The sequence below is a fragment of the Anopheles stephensi genome, chromosome 2, assembly GCF_013141755.1.
Source record: "Anopheles stephensi strain Indian chromosome 2, UCI_ANSTEP_V1.0, whole genome shotgun sequence".
Lineage (NCBI taxonomy): Eukaryota > Metazoa > Arthropoda > Insecta > Diptera > Culicidae > Anopheles > Anopheles stephensi.
In genome coordinates, this window is record NC_050202.1 from 69,631,185 (window position 1) to 69,644,468 (window position 13,284).

The 13,284-nt window shown below is 43.0% G+C and overlaps 1 protein-coding gene across 6 annotated transcripts in view; it reads left to right on the top strand.

Annotated features, from left to right (window-relative positions):
* The first annotated feature begins 79 nt into the window (after positions 1-79).
* Positions 80-13,284, top strand: part of LOC118504550 (inhibitory POU protein) — a 51,525-nt gene continuing 38,320 nt past the window's right edge. Inside the window, exons 1-2 of one of the 6 annotated variants that reach the window (XM_036039154.1) lie at positions 4,572-5,262; positions 6,255-6,323. The gene's annotated coding sequence lies outside the window, so the exon portion shown is untranslated. Of the gene's footprint in view, positions 1,485-4,571; positions 5,263-6,254; positions 6,324-13,284 lie in introns of those variants that run through there. The other 5 variants (XM_036039157.1, XM_036039153.1, XM_036039156.1 and 2 more) reach the window with 5 other exon arrangements.

Below are 13,284 nucleotides of genomic sequence, written 5' to 3' on the forward strand. Positions count from 1 at the left end.
GTCCTTCTGAAAACATTGATGAACGTAAAACTCACCTATCTTAGGTGAAACGGGTATATAGACAACAACATGAATCTTGACATACGCACAACAGTGCTGGCTACCAACCCAGAAATTATAGCCTGAGGAAACTACCCTATTCGAAACACCTGTCTAGACGGACAAATCCATGGAATCCAAAGGACACCTGAAATCTGACCAAATCTGACGAAACCTTCCTACGTTCGAGGGGAAGATGTTTTGGAAGGATTTTCCCCGTACGTGGGGAAGGATAATGGAGGAGCCTACAATGACTAGCTCTAGCAGCTATATGGTGATCTCACCATCGAATTAGACTAACCGGACGCCAGTTAGCTGGTCAGAAAAGTATTTTTGGACGGCGTCATATCGTGAGTGGTATCGAGGCCTTCTGCAACAGGCCAGCATCTTGTAGTGAAGGAAGTGCCTGATTATTTAGAAAATCGTGTCCCGAAACTTTCTACTGATGTAGCACTCGGTTCGAACATCACTGTACGTTACGGCAACGCCAACACCAATACATTGACATCTCGGAGGGGAAGTAATAGCACACCGATAGAGTGTACGCCATTGCTCAAAGAGGGGAAATAAGGACATCTTGCAGTACAGGAGAAGGAGTGAGCACTGACTGTGTGCTGCGATTCATGTGTTGCGAACGTGCCTGCCGCCTAAGTACCGCGTGTAAGTCAAATGAGGCCACATAGGCCTACCAATACGAGGCACCCCCGCCGACGGACTTTTCACCTGACATTCTAATGCAGAGGAAAAAGAGCACAAAATCGATAAATCTGAACGAGCTTTTGGTTGCCGTTTGCACCAACCTGTATTCCCGCTGTTGTAAAGTGTCCTACCACTACCTCAGTGCATTGGTACTGACAGTAGTAGACTGACACCCGTCGTTAAAGAAAGAAAAAGTGGTCGTTGTAGCCGCGGAAGAAACGGGACATAGTGAAATAATCGTGAACGGCGGTTTTTATTGCATGGTGGATAGTATGGTTTAAAAGTGTTTCGCGAATTGACTACCACTTCCAGAAGTTTCCCGTATTGTCGCAAAACACAAGGCAAAATTGTCAGTGTCTCTAGTGTATCACCGACGGGTAGATAGAGATCGGTGAGTGAGTATAACAACAATCGTCGCAAGAAGGCGACGACGACGACGACGACGGCAGTATCGTTCCCACGAACGAAATCTCGTCGACCGAAGGAAAGTGTGCTTGTTTGGCAATATGGTCGATTAAAAATTCAGGCAAATTTCATAGAGAGCGGTTCTGGTTGTGCGGCGGTAATTTCCCAGTTGAGTGATGCTTGCGGCCTTATCGGCGCTAAGACACACGGCAAATGATCGAACATTATCTGTGATGGAACAACTTTCTTCACGTGCCGTGGTACGGATTTGTCGGGGCCAACGGAAAGCGTTGAATTAGAAGCGTCGGTAGTGTGGTGTGGTGGTGACCCCTTTTCTGGAGGTAAGTAAGCAGGGAAGGGCGGGGGGAGAACTAATCAACCCGTTTCCACGGGAGTTGAGGAAAAGGTGGTGATAATGTTCGTTCGATTATTTATTATAGGGGCTGTGATAAGAATATCCTTGCATATGACGTGTTAGCATGGTAATGAGCTACACGGAACAAACAATTTATTATAAGTTTGTGTAGTTTTACTGAACAGACATCTTTTGTTTATCATCAGAAGGACATCAGAAAAAAAAAATCTGAGCATCATAGACGATGTATTCCATCAAACTTTGTTGCCAAAACTTCCAATACGACTCCAGAAACTCCGACGAACCTTCGAATCAGCTTCTCGTCGTAGCTTAGCTTTTCTTCCTTGCCTAGAGCCAGACGCCCTTGTGGTTCGTGAGTTTGCCTTTTACATCTGCACCAGCGCGCTCAGTTCACGCACACGGCTAGCTAGCTAGATTCTAACACGAGACACGTGTTTTCTCTGCCGTGCACATGACCACCAACCACGAGATGCAAAGGTTTGTTGTCGTTTGGCGCTCGTTTTTTTTTTTTTTGTTGGTCCGTAGGCAAGATTTTCCCGTACTCCAACTCCATCCGGTTTGGAGTTTTGCAGGAGGACGATGTTTAGTGGTATGATGACGAAAAAAAAGGGCCAAACTATCATCTAAAGCATATCGGTGTCGGGTGTCATCAACCGTTTAACCGCAAGCGTCGACCACCGACCTCACTTTCGCTCTGTCTCTCTCCGGTGGCCGGGGCATGAAATATGAAAATTTACGATGCTGAAAAACGGTTTCTAGTCTGACGGGTCCTTACAGGTTTCGTCTTCCTTTCGTTTGACGGTTCTTCAGCATTTTGGGTCTTTATTTTTGCGAAAAAGATTTCCAAAGATGGCTTTTTTGTTGATTTGTTGAATGAAAATTTTGTTGATAAATGATTTGAAAATTTCAAAATCAAAAGCCCGGTAAAGACACACAATTTCTTCCCGGTAGTATCATGGTAAATCCTAAAAATATACTTAAAAGTATTAAATCGGTTTCAAATGTACCTTAAATTGGAGTTTATCCAAAGTTTATTTTGAATTAAAACTCTTGCGCTATTCTTCACCAAAAAAAAATCAGCATTTAACGTAAAAAGGACCCAAACGTTCTTTGGATAGTTTTTAATTTACCATGAAGGAAACCCATTCTCGGATTCATCTCATTTCCCCTGTTCTCAGCCATCCCGTCGGCATTTGCCGCTCCACTAAACGGTTCAATGGAATTCCCGTTCGCCATTCACCAAGAGCTCCAATTCCGAACCGAGGATAGACATGCAGGACAGAAGACCCTTAGACCCTTAGCCGTCGGAAAAAAGGTACAGATCTGGGCGAAAATAATTGTTCGATGTTCGACAACGTTCTTCAAACAAACGGTCCAATTCTGTGGTGATCTGAGGTTGCGAAACTCCGGTTTGAAGCAGGTTTACCGGTCATCTGTGACGGAGCGATGGTCGGATCCAATTTTCACTCGTTCGCTTCATTTTCAACAGCATGGAAACCATTTTTTGTTTGTTATGTGCCGGAATCACCCCGATCTTGGGGTTGCCTGGTTTTCGTTGGCCGATTTCGCAATAGAGACGATTGGGCACCCATAATGGCATCCGACAGGGAAGGGAGGGGGTTCGGGATAGATTTCACGATTTTATTTTTCATTAGCATAAGATTTGAAATATGCATTCGGACCAATCATTTTGTCATCTCATTTCATTTCCACTTTTTCCTGCGCCCGACTGCACAGCCGGGCTCTCCCGGTGCCATTGATATTGTGTGATGTGAAGCCGGGAATCGAACAGATTTTGTACTCCGCTTCCGGAGTGTGTCCACCCCTCTGTTTCCGCCACGCTGTCCGGTTGTGTTTCCCGAGATATTCCAGGGTGTTCCGGGTGTGTATCGTTTTATTTGTACCGCCGCGCTTGGCCTCCGATGTCTGTCCCGTGTTTTTGTTTTTTTTTTGTTTGGGGCATTCCATTTCCGTGCCCATCAGTGTTTGCGCCGAACGTCCGTTTGACGTTTGACGGCGATTCGCGCGATCGAACCTCCGGCAAGGATGTACCGAAACGCGACACACACAAAAAGTGGGTTCGCTGGCGCCATCGCGCTCAACAGTGAGCAGGTTGCTGGTAGGGAGGTGTCAAGGTGTGTGTGTGTGTTTGGGAAGCTCGTCGGGATACGGGGACGAGTTGGTGTCGTCGAGGTGCGGTCGTATCCTTTCGTGTGGCGCATGCGTACACAGGAGGGAAAATCCATAACCAAACCCTTCTCCGACTCTCTTTCTCTCTCACTCTCACCCTTTGTACCTTTGTTCGTAAGAGCGAAGGGTTGGTTTTACTGCCTATCTGCTCTATCCTTCATTCTCTTTCTCTCGCAAGCAGTTAGAGCAGTACGGCTAGCGACAACGCCTCACAACAGTCTGGTTGGTCCTTTGGCAACGCCTACTTATAAATATTTCCTGCCTCAAACCTGTTTTGCATGCGACACAGCAGGGTAGGGTACGGTGGCAGCGGCAGTGAATCGTGGAAAATCAGGTGGAAAATAAAACACCCCCGACACACACACACATACTTAGGAGGTGGTTCTGGACTGCTCCTCTTTGATTGTTGCCGCTTGCCAACTAATAAAAAGGGGTGCAAGAGGACTCCAATTCGACCTCTCGCTTGCACCCATTGTTTCGAAAGCGAAGGGGTGGGTAAGGGGAGGAGAAAACTATTCTCTTGTATCCTTTTTCGGGACACGCACCGTTCCTTTAACCCGTTTTTGGATCCACGTTTAATTCCAGCCGAAGCGTTCAATCCGTTCCACGTTTAGTTCCACGATCTATTGTAGTCCTGGTGCGTCACTTTGGAGAATGAAGTGTTTTGCTAGGGGTTGTTACTAGAAGTGGAGGTTGGTGAGGAGGAAGGACAATATATTTTTAGAAGAGTATTTCGTCCTTTTCCAACTTCAAGCTCCACCCGTCCTCTACCCCCGCCAGGACTCGTCATCCTTCCAGCCTAAACCCTGGAAGGAAATAGTTTTCTCTCTTCGTTTGTTCGCTGTCTCTCTCTCTCTCATCCCACTGTTTCTCCCGGTACCGTTTTTCCGACCAATCGTTCGGTTCAATTCTTCACCCCTCCAGCCCATTTAGAAATGGTGTTCCTCCGCCACCCCGCTCGATGTGTTTTGTTCTTTGCCGTCTGGTTGTGTGAATGTCCTGCCGGGATTCTTCTGCGCCCTCGCCTCTCGCTATCCTGCACCTAGCTTTACCGCCATCCTTCCCCGTTGGTTGTGTTGTGTTTTTGTGTTGTGTTGGGCTGCTACTGCGCTGCGGTACGCCTCATACAAACGCGGAAAATTACATTCAGTTGCAACAATCGTGTTATCGCGTTTGGATTGAAGTTTCGGGGATTGCTTTTGTCGTCGCACGGATTTCATCTTGTCACTCGCACACGAATTGTTCGCGTGTGTGTGTGTGTGTGTGTTTTTTTGTTCATTGCCCCAAATCTCCTGATCGTCTGAAGGCGGTGAACATACGCGGCTAAGATGCGTATGGTGCAGACGACAACATCGCACCTAGCTTAGTGGGAACACTATCAAATATGGATGCTGGTGGTTTGTTGACAGTAACGAATCTTACGATCAGTATCGGAATTCGGTGTCGCGTTTGGTGTTGCTCTCTGTGACTACGCGTCGTGCAGTGTTTTCAGTTTTCTATCGAAAAACGCTGTTCGGTTTGGAAAAGCCTAGTTCCAGTGATAATTAAACCAGGTACGTGTGTTACGCACGCGACGAGTGCGTATTTGTGTTAGCTATGTATCAATTCATTAGTGACTCGCCGCAAATCTAAGCCGTGACAGTGGTGTGAAGCAAAGAAAGCGAGCCAAATTGCGAATGCTAAAAATATTTGCATCCTCGCCCGAAAGCGCTACAACACAATCAGTGCCTGGTGCGCGTGCGTATCCTTCTATTGTAGTACGAAGTCCCCCAGAGCTCCACAGCCTCGACTCCTACTCACCTGTCCTCTCTCTACACAGCAGGCGCGTGTATAGGTGTATTAGTTCCGACTGGCCGATCGATCGATGCGAGCTGAGCTGACGGTTTGGCGCGGATCGGATTTGACGTTTCCGGACTCCGGCATTGTTGTGGACAGAATTTCATTTAAATTTCACTCCGAATGCAAACCGACGCATGACGTGTGTGCTCGATGTGCGTGTTTCACTAGCTGTACGGATGGTTGTTTTTTTTTTTTGTGACGTTTGTGATCCACTGTACTCTGTTCAGCACAGGATTAAAGTGATTTTTTTGAGGAAAACATATTGTGCTACTATGATATCACCAAAAAACTGGTGGTGGAGTGCTTGAAAGCGAGTTTTAGTGTGGTTTACTTTAAGTTAACATTCTTGGGACTATTCAAGTGTTTACGTTCATCGGAGAAACATTCAATTGCCAATGAATTCTTCAAACCCTTATAATGTGTTAGTGTTTCGGCAAGATTGTTGTGAGATTTGTGAATAATTTTCGGCAAACGGACGGACTAAACGAAGCAAGGACACTACCGACGGCTTATGCTTTGCATTGTAGCAAGGACAAAAAGGCAAACTGAAAGCTACCAGTTCACACAGAAAGCTCAAGAATAGAATCTATTTAATTTAATTAAAGTCCTTAAGTGAGCAACAAGACCAGGCTTTTCCACAAAAATTAAAAAAAGTCATTAAATTATGATAAAGTTTCATGCAGAGTTTATACGGTTTTTTCAACAGATATCGTAATTGATCCATGGATATATAGTGAAAAAAGATGGCTTAATAGGCAGACGCATTTTGCCGCAGGTATTTGAGACCTTCTCTATTGCTATTTATTGCACTGCCCAGATTTATTACAAAGAGGGTTGCTATTTCAAATTATTCGAATAAGGAGTATGATAAGCCCTCTCTTCCAATAAAACAAAGTGTTTTAAAGAATTTATTTGTCCCAATTTTGTTTTTTTCCCCAAAAAAAGTAATACATTGTAAAAAATCTTTCGTTATGTCTTAAAACAAAACTTCAAATCGAAATTGATTAATTAATACCTAAATCCCACTAATGCAAATTTGAATTTTTTAATAAAATAATGGCTCAAAATTGTTGTCATGACGCGAACATACATATCGTAAATTTATTTAAAAAAATCGTGTAATGCGTTACAAAAGTTATGTTGTATTTATGTGTTGTATATGTTATATTTATACATCACTCATGCATTATATTCTTTTTTAAATAAATGTGATACATTCAAGCGGCTATTTCCAGTTAAATTGCGGCTAGAGTCGGGTAAAGGTTTCCCCTTTCGAAACGAAAACACCGTTTAAAACCAATTTGTTCGTATGATTCGAGATAGCACAATAAAACAGCGGTGTATCAATGGTTAATGGATGGAGCAAGTACTTTTTTTTAATGATCAAACATTCACCAGCTTTATTCCTATTTACTTTGCTCGTGTGCATAGCTCAATTTACTTTAAGTAAACACACGTGCCGGGGGAAAAAGGGTGTACGCATAAAGGGTCATGGCAGCCGGGAGCAAATGGGCTGGTGACATGAGTAAAGTGTGTCTATTTATTGATCTGTATCAAACATAGTATGTTTCAACACTTAACTTACTTATGTGATTTTAATAGTGCCACTTTGGCTACCCGAACACGTTTTGCGCAGCAACCAGTTTGAGGTTTCTTGCTTATTTTTATAATTTGTAGAATCAGAACAGTAAATTATACAGCTATGAAAACATTTTTAAATTGGTAGTTTTAAAATCAGTAGATTTAATATAAATGACGATAGAATTCTAGTATTTTATTCGTCGTCTTATTTGTCTTTCCTGGTTTTAAAATAGTTCCAACAAATAATCAATATAATTTTTCCTAGAAGCATACCATTTACGATGAGATGATCAGTTGTTAAATATCCTTAACAGTTGTGGGTTGGTTAAAAATTATCTCCAATTAATTGAAGACGTTTTTAATTTACATTCAGCTATAGCTGACGTGCAGCACAAACTAAAGACGTGTTATTTTATGCACAATCGTTTTAACACTTATCTAACCCACCTTAGCTGAAACAGGCGCGGTTGGGCGGAGGAGGCGATAGGGGGTTGGTTGCAAGGGATGGAAGATGAATGATGTGGGTCAGTCAGCATGCTGTACACTGTATTGGGCGGTTGCATGGTTTAAACCGCAAAACCCTCAATAAATGCTCACTCTGAATGATGAATGAATGATAAATGTTTAATAAATTCTGGCAATCGATGTTTGGTCTGGCAACAGGTTTAGTAGAGTAAATTCAGGGTTAGTTTTTCCACTGTGAGATGCGAGCCAGCTTTTTTTGCTTTAATTCTAAACAATGTTTTTTTTTATCGTGTATCCTACCTTCATTGTGGTAAGAGCATAATTTAATAAGATCGGGGTAGCGTTAATCGATAGTACTAAATGGATATGAATGTCTTTATTTGTCAATGGTTTAGAATATTTTAATTGCCATCACAGTTGTGCAAAGCGTTATATCGAATTAGTTTCAATGGTTTAGTTGTTTTTGATTCAATTGTTGTTTTTAGTAAAAAAAATAAAATTAATTAAATTCATCGGAAACTATTAATACTGTTGGTGTTTATCTATGCTGTGCTGACTTGTTAGGGCCACTCATTCTAAAAATTTGAATCGGAAAGACTTATTATTTTAGATAGATAAATACAGTGACGGACACTAAAATGAGATGACCTTATACCACCCTAAGTGTAACGGCTAAGACGGCAATGCTCAAAGAATCGATTTAGTTTTTCTTGTATTCAATCTTAGAGCTATTAAACAAACATGCTTGTTATTATTATATTTTAACGAATGTTTGCCTTTCTCAATATTTTCAATTCTAGTGTAATGATACGTTTGGAACGGCCTGACCGTAAGACAAGACATTTAAGGAATTGCTGATGCTTTTACCATTTCTTCGGATGAATATATAGATTTTATCTGTATCGAAAGCAGTAGTTTCAAACTCGGATAGTAAAGATGTCCTGTTGTCAAATGCTGCTTTTTTTTAAGAGTCTGCTTCTTCATTGGCCTAACGACCTGTTACTCTTAGGTCATGTCTGCCATTTCTGGCTTGCTAGACTATATGATGGGGCGGTCAGGTGACCGAGGCGATAGCGGCGCCGATCTTCACACGGCAGGATCGGCGTGCAAATCCCATCCAGAACCGCCTCCCCTTACGTAGGGCTGACTTCTTTGCTACAGGTAAAATCAAGTCACAGAAAGCAAGAAATGGCAGGCCCAAGACCTATCAAGGTTGGTAGTGCCAAGGAAGAAGAAGAAAGACTACAATAGTTGGTTAGTCAGACCTCACTACGGGGGAAAGGTCCGGATGGGATTTGAACCCTGCTCCTGCCGTATAAATACCGTTCTTCTTCTGTCCCGAGAGTTCTAGTAGAGTGAACTCACCAATACAGGCACAACTTAAATATGCACCGTTGCCTTCTCTACCACCAGACTGTCTTAAATTTTAAAGAGTATTTTACAAAATTCTTTAGAAAATAACTATAAACAAATAAATGTTTAGTTTAAGGCCCTTTTTAAGATTTTTCGGGCTGGTATATTACTGTAAATAATATTAAATTACAAATTGCTAAAGAACATTAATTCACGACTTAAAGTAAGTTTTAAAACAATATTATCATCGAAGAATTTCGAATTATAAATAATTCATTACAACCAAAGACGGCAAATCTAGTGCAAAGTTTAATTACAATGTTCGATATTGTTAGTAGCGCTAATTGTCAGCTTAGCGAGACTTCCACGCAACTTTAATTGAAACTAAAGGTAATGATTGATCCAATGGTGGTTACGGTAGTTTCAAAAGCTATGCAATAACGGCCGATCGTATATCTTCTAAAGAATTTTGATTTAACTTTAATATAAAATCTCTAATCTTCTTCTATAATCCTTTCAATTGTACCAGTAAAACCAACCAGTATCAATAATATTTTAATGCATATATTTGTGGAAACAACATTCCCGAAACGCATAAATCCACTTCGCAGGCCGCTTTTAATTTGTGACTTGATTGCGTTATGCAAATTCCAACACTGTGTGTACGAAAGGACATTAATACAACAACAGCAACAGAAGCTGCTACAGAGACAAGGTGGTTGTGGTGCGGTGATCGTAAAAGATGGCACCAGCACATAATTAATACGGCCAGTTTTCCGTGTCGCTTCGCAAACGAGCGAACATTTCCATTTCCGATTCACGATTTCCGTTTCGCTCGCTTGATTTACACGCCGCAACTCCTCCGCCCTTCTGCCCAGTGCTCGGGAATCCTTCCTTCCGGTGCCGGTGTATAGGTGGCCAACGGTTTCAGCCCAAGTGAAGAACGACGAATGTGTCATCGTTGTCGCTGTGTCCTGTGTGCGTTCCGGACATGCGCACCTGCACTTCCTGCTCCAGCAAACAATGGGTTAGCGCGCGCTCTTGTGGGGCGAGCTTTCGAGTGCCCCCGTTGCTGATGATGATCAATATTCTCTCACCTCACAACAGCACACAGCACACATATTCCTTGGGAGCAAATAATTACCCTGTTCCTAAAATGCAACATTTCCCAGCTTAATGTTTGCCTGCGCCCGTGCAGTGAAGTATGTCCTGCACAAAGCGAAATCCTTTGAATTCGCCTCCATCGCTAAGCCTGGAGTTGGGGACAGTCCGCATTTAAGTTGTGCCTGTATTGGTGAGCTCAATCTACTGGAACTCTCGGGACAGTGACAGTGGCAGCGCCCGGAAAGTCAATAGAAAATGGAGTACCAGCGCGTTACTGAGAGACACCCTTTTGCGATGGGGAGTGTATTGGACAGGAGTTTAACATAGGCTTTGTAAAGTTGGTAACAACCAGTCCGTTATTTTTACGTCCCTGACAGAACGCTTGTGCCGTCAGCAGTGTTACGGGGGATGGGAATGGTGATTATTGCGAACGGTTTTGTCCAATCATAAACCCTGCACCGTAAGCTGCTGCTAGTCGTTCGTTTATTACTACTGCGGAACCGCTACTTAGGAAAGTTCACCCCATAAAAACACACCCCCCTTCAGTCCTCTTTCCCTCCTCCGCCTCTCGAGCCTTTTCAACATGGCTCACATTATCGATCGCAGCGGGCTCGAAGCTTGTGCTGTCTTAAAATGTTTGTCCAATGTTGTCGTTAACATCGTATGTGTGTACGCTTCCTTTAGTTGATGGTTATTTCATAGCATCAGCAGCAGCAGCAGTACCACCAGAGGGCAAGCTGCCAGCTAGTGAGCACAATTTGATTCCGTTCCAAATGCAATTGGCAGTGGACTTTGTGGCCGGGAGTTGCCATTTATCATAATAATTTGTCATTCATGGCCGAACGGCCAACGGTGGCGGGCCCGAGATGTGCGGGCATTGTCTGCCGGGTTACGATGGAGTTGACGTTCGACGGACAAAGTAATCTCTTGGCCGCTTCTAATTAAGTCAAGTGAATTAGACGCTGAACACTTTTAAATTGATTAGTGTTGAGCGTTACAACAACCACACTAATTAGGTGTAATGCTTCAATTGTACTGTGTAGAACAACGCACACATACACACCCGAGTTGTCATTCATAACTTGAACTTGGACAACTGATTAAATTAGTGCCAATTGTTGTCGGTTGTTCGAGTGCAACGATTGGTAGTAAATAATTGTTGGCTTTAGTCGGCGATGCAATTTGTCTTATTTGTGCTCTTATATTGAGGGGCTTGTAGCTGTGAGATGCCGGATATGCATAAATATTTCAATATAAATCGAGATTGGTAAACGGCATGTTAATCGATAGAAGTAATCATAAAAAATACAAAGTAAGCTGTTTCATGCTAGTTTCATTCAGGAATTTCTCACTCATTTTATCACGTCAAGAATCAGCTTCAGATTTTTCATAAATAAATCTAACGTATTCTTCATTACTACAAGAGATATTTGTTTCACAAAATCACCATTGAAGACATGCTTGATAATAAGAAATAATCGAAAATTATGTGGAATAATTGTGTTCAAGAATCTGATGATAATGATAAAATATTTCAGGGTGGTCCGGTGGCCGAGGCAATAACGGTGCCGGTCTTCACAGGACAAGACCGAGGATCAAATCCCATTCAGACCGCCTCATCGTACGCAGCGCTGACTAGTTTGCTACTGGTAAAATAAAGTAACAGAAAGCAAGAAATGGCAAGCCGAGTGCTGGCATTAGAAATAGTAGACTCTAGATGTTGTAGTGCCAAGCAAGAAGAAAAAGAAGATAAGATATTTCTCACGTTTAGTATGAGTTTGATCATGCTCATTCAGTTCAAATTATTATCGAGTTCTCGTTGTGTCTAAAAAACTTCTTTAATGTTCCATTTTTGTCTCTGTTTTCTGTACTGCTCAAAGTTGGCTGGTAACGGAGGCGTAAGCCAATTTCCACACGGCTGATGTTGGGATCGAATCTCATCCAGACTGAATCTGCATTTTCAGGACTGAATTGGCAAGCCGTGTTCGTACGGGGAGGCGGTTCTGGAAGGGATTTGAACCCCGGTCCTGCCGTGTGAAGATCGATGCCGTTATCTCCTCGGCCACCGGACCGCCCCAATATATTTCACCTTACACTGACACAATTATCCCCCAAAAACGGTTCTGGATAACCGCTACTTCTTTTTGGCTTAATTACTTGCTTGGTCATGTGGGACCTTAGACTTATTAGACACTGTTTATTAGACTTATTGATACCATGTTGTTGAACAGTTCTCACTACGGCGTAACTTTCTTAATTTCATATAAAGCCTTAAAATATAAAGTGAGATTGATGTTTGGAGTCCTCACACCGCATGTTACAAAATTCACTACACAATATTGATAAATACGCTCTCCGATTCTTCCAACAAAAGGCGACATCCGCCCAAAATGTTTCCAAGGCAAGATAAAATGCTTAATAAAATAGTCCTCCCCCACACACACGTGTTGGCCACTTACACAACTATGAACGATTCACAAGCACCGGTGAATCTGTTAAAAATTTTAAGCCCAAAACTTCTGTACCGATTTCTTGGCAATCGTATAACCTCACTTGAACCGTTGCTGTGATGTGGCGTACTTATGTGTGCCACGGTATTACTTTAAAGGTCTGAATCTGACTATACGCTGACGCTGAATATTTAATCCTAAACGTTTTTCCCTTCACGTGCTCCATCGCGCGCGTTTTGATAGCGGCGACTTAAAGCACGCCTCCCGGCCGCGCAAGGGCGTCAGGCTGGGAGCGAGGGATATTGACGACTGGGGAAACAGGGGAGGTCGCAACGGTATCGCTAGGGAAGGAAAGGCAAAAATAAAAAGGAAACGGAGCAAAGCACAAAGAGTATAGGCAGAATAGACAAACGGAGGACATCTGACGACGCTGGCGACGAGTACGACACGGACTACGCCGATGATGACAACGACGTAAGAGAGGCAAAGATTTTTTTTGGCGATAATTTATGCATTTCTGAACGCGCCCAAGCGGTGGGCCGCTTACATCTACTCATTTATACATACGGCGGAAAACCGGTCCCGATCGCGCTGGGTGCACCCGGTGGGAGACAAAATCACGTCCCTTTTCGACACCCGTGGGGGCACGACGACGACGACGGTGGCGCAAAAGGTCCTGCTCGGTCCTCGTCGCGCTGGCTCGCTGGTTGTGTAAATAATTTTTTGTTTTTATTCCCTTCACAATTGTACTTTGTTCTCGTTTTGTGATGCTTTTAAATTTGC